This window comes from Nannospalax galili, unplaced genomic scaffold, assembly GCF_000622305.1.
Source record: "Nannospalax galili isolate Female #2095 unplaced genomic scaffold, S.galili_v1.0 scaffold293, whole genome shotgun sequence".
In the NCBI taxonomy this organism is placed as follows: Eukaryota; Metazoa; Chordata; class Mammalia; order Rodentia; family Spalacidae; genus Nannospalax; species Nannospalax galili.
The window spans coordinates 5,399,622-5,407,931 of NW_008337147.1; the positions used below are offsets into that span (position 1 = coordinate 5,399,622).

General features: G+C 34.0%; 1 protein-coding gene across 2 annotated transcripts in view; it reads left to right on the plus strand.

Annotated features, from left to right (window-relative positions):
* Cadm2 (cell adhesion molecule 2) overlaps positions 1-8,310 on the plus strand; it is a 1,155,779-nt gene that overhangs the window by 324,646 nt on the left and 822,823 nt on the right. The window lies entirely within an intron of this gene.

Here is an 8,310-nt window from a genome sequence, read left to right on the forward strand (position 1 = left end):
GATGATCCAATCAAGAAGATCTCTTTCATTTCAGTTAATCTCAGATCAAATCAAGTTGACACCCAGGATTAGCCATCACATACACTAACATGTCTTTCAGTCGGGTAAATCTTCAGGACTTCTTCACTACAAGGTCCCCTAAAAACAAAAACATGAACGCATTGCTAAAAGATATCTTAATGTGTTACTATGTATTCTAAAACTTGTAGCATTTCCTCATTCCTACAAAAAAATATTCAGAATCTTAGATTCCCATATTTAAAATGCATTCCCTTTTGTTTCTGTACTATACATGCTGAATATTTTGCTGAGTACATTTCTCTAAGCCTCCAAACTCTATTTTCTTTTCTTCTCCCTCTTCCCAGTAATCAATTTGTCAAGCTAGACACTTTAAATTCAACTTAACTTCTACTTCTGTGTCATATATGTGTACACACATACACACACACACACACATATCTTTACTTTTAAGACAAGCTCTCATATGTCGCAAGCTGACCTTGAACTCACTATGTAGGTGAGAATGACTTTCAACTTTAAATCTTCCTGCTGCTACTTCCCAATAGTGGGATTGCTGTTGTTTGCCACCACATCTGGTTTATGTGATACTGGAGGTAGAATCCATTCAGGATTTTCACTTTCACTTTCATCATTCCTTGTCATTTCTAGGATGTGATCAAATTGGGATAAAGATTTTTTTTTAATATATCCTAGAACTTTCCACTTCCATTCATTTAGATTCTACATTATTGATAGCATACACATGCAGGTGAGTAGTCTTATGTACTAAATTTATGTTGCAGAAGTCATGTCAAAGTACTACATATATGGGGTGGAAGAGATGGCTGAGAAGTTAAGAGCAATGGATGCTCTTGTAGAGGACCTGATATTGATTCCCAGAACCCACATTGTGGCTAACACTGTCTGTAACTCCAGCTCTATGGGATCTGATACCCTCTTATGATCTTCATGAGCGTTGTATGACATGGGCACACCTACTACATGTAAGCAATACAGTCATACACATAAAATAAAATAAATAAAATCTATTACCTATATAGTAAAACTTATGCAGGGCATGGTGGCACATGCCTTTAATCCTAGCACTCAGAAGAAGGAAGCAGTTGGATTTTTGTGAGATCAGTACTAACCTGGTCTACATAGGGAGTTCTGGGCCAGCTGGGGCTACAGAAAAACCCTGTCTCAAAAAACAAAATCAAAACAAAGACTCTTACTAATTTCTAGTTTTCCAGCTAAAATAATAAATAATTTTTACATTGGTCCTATTTCCATTTTATTGATTTCTTTGTTGCTGCTCTCCTACCAGAAATGTTTGCAGTGTTCTCATGTGTGTTTTGTCATCTGCAAAACGTGATGATTTAGCACTGCATTATGAATACTGGAGGTCTTTTCTAATGCAGTACTTAAAATTAATTAACATTCATTAACATAAAATAGAATGCACACATTATTGAAACATCTGGAGTCTAAGTTAAAGGATTCACTTAAGACTAGGTAATCAAGGGTGCAAACTGGCATATCTCGTTATCCCTCTTCTATTACTATACCATGTAAGCAGGGGGGAACTCTGGCCTTACTTAGGCTGACATTTTTCTGTCAGAGATGCTGAGTATGGAACAGACACAACAGTTGTTTGCAAGGAAATTGTTATAAAATAAGGAATAGATAGAAAGTCTCTACAGGGCATTGAGGTGCTAGCCGAGTAGTTGAGCTTCAGGTAAAACTCTAACCAGTTAATATCTTTTCTTTCTTGATACTTGGCTGCAACTTCTCGCTGCTTTCTGACTCCCAATTCACTGTCTTCAGATCATTGTAAATGGTTTACTTTCATGCCCTTCACTTATTAAATACTTATAAAATCCTGGCTGATGTTTTCTCCAGTGAAACAATGAATTCATTTACTTCTTTGCATAATAATGGACTACCTTTCCCAAATGCAATCCATACCTGTCAAAGACAAGGACTGTCATATTCTCAAGAGCCTAACACACCACTGGATTGTAGGAAACATCAAGTCAATATTTGTTGGTTGTCTTGAAAGGTATAAATCAAGATATAAAAGTTCACATTGAATACCCAAAGTGAAAAATGAAAATGAAAGTCTTCCTGCTGAAAAAGCATTTTTCAAAGCTTGTTCTGGTATATTACTATATAGTTTACATTTATTGCAAAAAACAAAACAAAACAAAACAAAAACCTACACCTCTGTCTGCTCACATGGTTTGTGTCAAATGAACCGGGAGACAGGAAGAGGCTTTGTTTGCTGATTGATAATACTGCCTCAAATTATGTGATGCAGTAGATAACTAAAAATCAAGAATGTAGAGAATGACACTTCACTTGACTGTTCCCAGCCACTCATTCTCAGAGTCAAGGAGACTTGTTTGCAACCACTCAAATGCAGTTAGTGATGCTCCCATACGCATATCAGCTGTCCTTTTATGTAAAATAAATTTTGGCTTGTTTGAAACAGATTAGTTGATTTTCTGGGCATTTTCAGTGACAGTGATTTCTAAACAGCCTGGGGATTCCAAACAGGAAGAGACAGAAAACATTTAAAAGAAAGCTGCAGGACTTTCTTTGGGCACCTTAGAGACAGCAATTAGCATTCCCCATCTAAACAAAAGGTTTAAAAATATGAATTCACTGACTTAACGTCTATTGAAAAAAAATCCTTGAGAAGAATGATTTAGAGTGATTTATATACCAGCAAAAAAGGACACTTCAGGCAAACTATTTCAATCCAGAATCAGAACACTATGTTAAAAAATGTGTATATCAACAGTGTGTGATTTTGTAAAATTTTTCCCAGAGTAAAAATCCCCATATTCATGAAAACTGAGATCTTTCCAGTTTTTTCTACCAGTAGAACGAGTTTATTATTTTAATATTTCTTTTGCACACTGTTCTAATTTTCATGCATAATTTACTCATTTTAACTTTAACCCTAGCTATTCTGTGTTATTGCATCTTAAATAAACAAAGAAAAATTACTTGTAAAATTTTTCCCAGAGTAAAAATCCCCATATTCATGAAAACTGAGATCTTTCCAGTTTTTTCTACCAGTAGAACGAGTTTATTATTTTAATATTTCTTTTGCACACTGTTCTAATTTTCATGCATAATTTACTCATTTTAACTTTAACCCTAGCTATTCTGTGTTATTGCATCTTAAATAAACAAAGAAAAATTACTTTAAGAGGAACTTGGAGAATAATGAAAATTTGTATTACTTTACAGAAAATTTAAGCATTTTAAGGTAAATATGAAAGTTATTTAAAACTCCATTTCTTAGAGATATATCAAACCATATATGATTTAAAGTGTAATGATAAAACATGACTGAAATCAAGGTGATATCATTATCTTTTCCAGTATTCACTGCTTCTACACAGTTATTTTAGATCAGATGGCATTATAAAGATATGTCAGTTCTATGAATAAATCCTGTTTCAAAATAGAATGGAGTTCTTACATTACTTCCTGTTTGGTAGAGCAAATATATGTAATTATTCACATCTCACATTTTGATACTTATATCTATATCTAAAGAGATTTACATAATGCAATATAGATCAGAACATGTCAATAATTCACTTAAATATACTTTTTTTCTGTGAATCCTCTTGCACTGTATAATCTATTAGAGATTTGTGATAGTAAATCTCTTCACAATCCATCTTATTTTTAATTTTTTAAATTATTATTTTTATATTAGTGTATGAGTGTATTGCCTGCATGTGTGTTACTACTGCCCCCATGTCATGCAATGCCTGAAGAGGTCAGAAGAAAGCATTGGATTCCCCTGGAACTGGAGTTATAGATGGTTGTTAGGTACCATGTGGGTGCTGGGAATCAAACTTGGGCCCTCTTCAAGAGCAGTCAGTGCTCTTAACCACTGAGCCATCTCTCCAGACCCTCAACTTATTTTGAGGTGAATTAAATTTATAGGCTTGGATTTTTGATGTTTTTGTTTGTTTGGGATTCGTTTATTTGTTTAGGATACAGGGGTTCCATGTAGCTTCAACTTACCTGGATCTCCCTAGAAGACCAGGCTGGCCTGGATCTCATAGAAATTTACACTCCTCTGCCTTCTAAGTGCTAGGATTATAGCCATATGCCACGATGCATATCAGGAACTGAATTTAAAATGTAAAATTGATTCCCAATTCTTTGACTTACTGAGGATGATGGTGGATATTATATTTACATATGATTTCAGAATACACAGAATCCACTTTCATTTAAATATTACCCTGTGTGTGAGTTCAAAGTACCCACTTGAACAAAGTATATCAAACAGGGTGTTTGTAGAATACTGTAGAAAATTCCAAGTTGTGGGAATAATGAAGAGTACCCTGTGGGGCTAGGATCACTGTACTATTATGTTACATTTATAGTGTGCTGGTACCTTACTGAAAATTACCTCCCAAATAGTGCAATTTTGAATAACAATTTTGCATAAACTTAAGAAAAAAGGAAGGTTTTATGTGCTTCTTTACTATCTAAATTTTAAGTGCATATCTTTTCTGAAATTAATGTTTTCAAAATTTTTTCTACCTTTCCATTTAAATGGTTTCTTAAACTTCTTAAACGACTGATTTTCTAGAAGGTTAAGTGTGATATTATCAGGCTGAACACTGTAGTCTAATATATGTCGTTATCATGCAAACAACTAAATAACTTTACTAGAAGGTATATGCCACAATATGAATGGAACCATTTGCTTCTATAGTCTGATAACTTTACATCCCTGGTCATTCAGATGCCATTACATCCTGCTTAAGTATGAATAGCATGTTTTCTATTTTTACATTAGTTTGACTATAGTTATATCTGAAATTGTTTCACTCATTTTCCCCCAATATTTGTGTCTATTTATTTTTCCAGTTTTTCATACCTGTTACCAAAGTATTCAGTAACATTTTCAGGCCTATAATTTGAGATCAAATAAAAATTGCAAGCATGTTGATAAAAATATAGGATTCTACATATCATTAGCTATTGAGATGTTTTCTAAGAAAATGAATTATTTTAAATATTAAGAATTAAAACAAGCAATTACTTATTGTTCCATACATTTAAAATTTTTTAATATTTTATTTATTCTTTTTATTTTATGTGTATACATGTATTGCCTGCATGTAGATAAGTGCACCTGTATCATGCAATGCCCACGGAGAACAAAAGATACTGTCGGATGCCCTGGAACTGGAGTTATGGACAGTTGTTAGCTGCCATGTGGGTCCTGGGATTCGAACCTGGGTCTTCTGCAAGAAGAACCATTGTTCTTAACCTCTGAGCCATCTCTCCAGCCCCTGTTCCATACATTTTTAAATTGGATAATTTTGATCGGTAAAATAAAAAAAAAATGTCAAAAGTATTTGGGAGCTTGTATCTAATCATTGGAAGATTTGAGTGTGGCCCCTTCAGAGGGGGGAATGTTGGAGTGCCCAAGAGTCCCATAAGAATGGATGAATGGAAGAAGAAAAAAAGAAAGGGAAAGAAAGGAAAAATAAAAAAGTGATGGGGGGATATGGGAGGTGTTGGAATGGAGGGACTGGGCATGGATTTGATCAAAACACCTCATATGCATGTATGAAATTCTCAAAGTTTTTATAAGGAAGAGAGAAGAACTTAAAATATTTTTAATTGTGAAATTTGATTTGTGTACATTCTCATTTATCATCCATACTCAATTTTTAGATATACAATCCAGAGTTTAGACTGGCTCTTTGGACAACACATAAACTGAATTTATGGAATATTATAAGCATATGCATAGAGAGATATGTATGGCAACATATTTCATGGTTCTATTCCACAGTATTGGAATTGGATCTGGAATGATATGCTAATTTCTAAAGGAGTAATTCACATTTTTCTTCTCGGCATCTATATGCCACAACTGCTTGTCCTTATTGATATAATAATTGAGCACAGATACTACAACTTAAAAGTTAGACATGAAAATGTGACTCATGCACATTTATACCCCTCTTGGTACTGATAATTGAAGTCAGGGTTTTGTGAATGCTTGAGAAGTACTCTACCATTCAGGTATACATCTTAACGCTTTAACCCTTCAGATTTGTTGTTGATGTTGTTGGTGGTGGTGTTGGTGTTGTTGTTGCTGTTTTTAGGCAGGATTTAAGCTGGCCAGGCTAGCCTTAAGCTCTAGATCCTCCTACCTTAGTATCTTCTGTAACTAAGATTACATGTGTGGGCTACTAGGTGTGGCTGTTATAAAGGTTTCATTTCAGAATCAGACAGCTTTCTGTTAGAATTAATTACTGAAATCTGATAAATTTGTAATGAGCCATGTGAATCTTAGAGATTTGCAAAATGAAGTAAAAAAGAAAAAAAAAAATCACAAGTCTTTTGTTGCCGTAGACAATTCCTATCATCAAGTCTAGCCCCTGTCTCTTATTCATTGATTTCCAGACAACACTTCTGTGTGTTTGTGAACATGTTAAATTACTTTTCTCATGGCACCGGCTGTGCATTGCCCAAAGGCTTCAGTGGCTTGACATTTTGGAACTCAGACCTGGAAACACACAACGGAGATGTATTTGTTGCCAATCAGGGAAGCATACTTTTCAAACAAGGATAACATTTTATTTTTCTTTCTCCCCAGCTCTGCAGTAGTGTAAGTGTTAAAGCCTGAGAGGTTTAGAAAGCTTCAGTGAATGTGTTAAGACTGTTAATGAAGCTTTGGAATCTAAGGACAAAATTAGCTCTAACACCCACACTGTGCAAAGTACACCAACTGTCTGATAGAATTGCATCATGACTTTTACCTGGGGACACGGGTATTGTATTCAGCTGAATTGATGAAATTGGGAAGACAGATGTGCCCAAAGGACATTTTAAGAAGCTTGTACGTACATAAATTGCTTGAAAAAAACTCTCTAAAATTTGAATAAGAAACCAATGTAAATGCTTTCTGCCTATAAACTTCAGGTCATATGATATGTAAGATTTAGAATGTCCTTTGAGAGGAAAGAACATTTTACTTTCAGCATTAAATGGATCATATAATGAATTCCCCTCCCCTTTAATAGATTAATACTTAGGATAGTAGAGTTTAATGTACTATTCTTATTCTTTATTTTGTTTGCTTAAAAACATTAAACAAATTTTCTTTACAATGTGACTGACCTAGAAATGATATGCAGAATTAAATATCTTGAACAATATAAGCATTTAGCAAATAGAATCACAGAGGAAGAACAGATATATAAATGAACACTTCCCAACCCAATAAGACAGGCAGCTTAGAGTCTCAGACATTGACACATTGAAGACCCAGTCTCAGTAATCTCCATTAATACATCTTAAAAATGTTCACAGGATTATTGCATTTCATTTGTAAATATGCTAATATCAAGATTTGTTTTATTTGAAGCTCCATGATACAGGTCCCAGGAAATTTGGGGCTTATGAAGATGATGATGGATATTTAGATTTATTTTAGTTTTTTTTTTGTTTCTTCTTTTTTTAAGGAACATGGATAAAACAGATGTCTAAAATCTGTATATTTAGATTGCTGGCAGTGAGATGTGCACGTGGGAGCTGTGGATGTGTCCTTCTCCTTTCTGCCTTCATATCATTGCAAGACACTAAGTGCTCTTACTTTTGTTCATAGAAATTTCAGACAGTAATTCTCAATTACACAGAAAATCATTTTGTCCCTTAGAAAGTTCTAGGACTAGGATTCTGCCTATTGCAACTGTGCAAAATATAATCCATTTAAGCAGCTAATTCAGTGACCTTTAAAATAGTAAAACTTATCTGATAAAGCCAGTACAGTCTCCACTCCAAAATATGATTAGTGGTATTACCATACTATATGGCCACATTTGAAATCCATAACAAAATCCTGTTCACCAGAGGGCATGGGTTTAGAAATATAAAGTACAAAGGTAGAACAATCAATGGTTTTAATAGGTGACCTTTCTTTTGATGGATCACAGTCTTAAATTGTTTATTAAGACACAATAATTTAAATTTATTTGCATGGAGACACCAATAATTTCACCGTGATCCTGAACTCTGGTTTCCTACAGAATTTGTTACACTTTCCAAACTTTTGGAGGTTCATATATAAAACCATTATTATGAGTTTTTCTTATACATGCTCTGTCTTTGAAGGACAGACTCTTTTACTTGTGGAATTTCACACCTATCTATAATACAGTACCTTGCTCAAGACAATATAATCATTTGTAAGTGATACCAACAGTGGTTTTATAAGTGAAACAATTTATTATAGGTATTAAAAATATA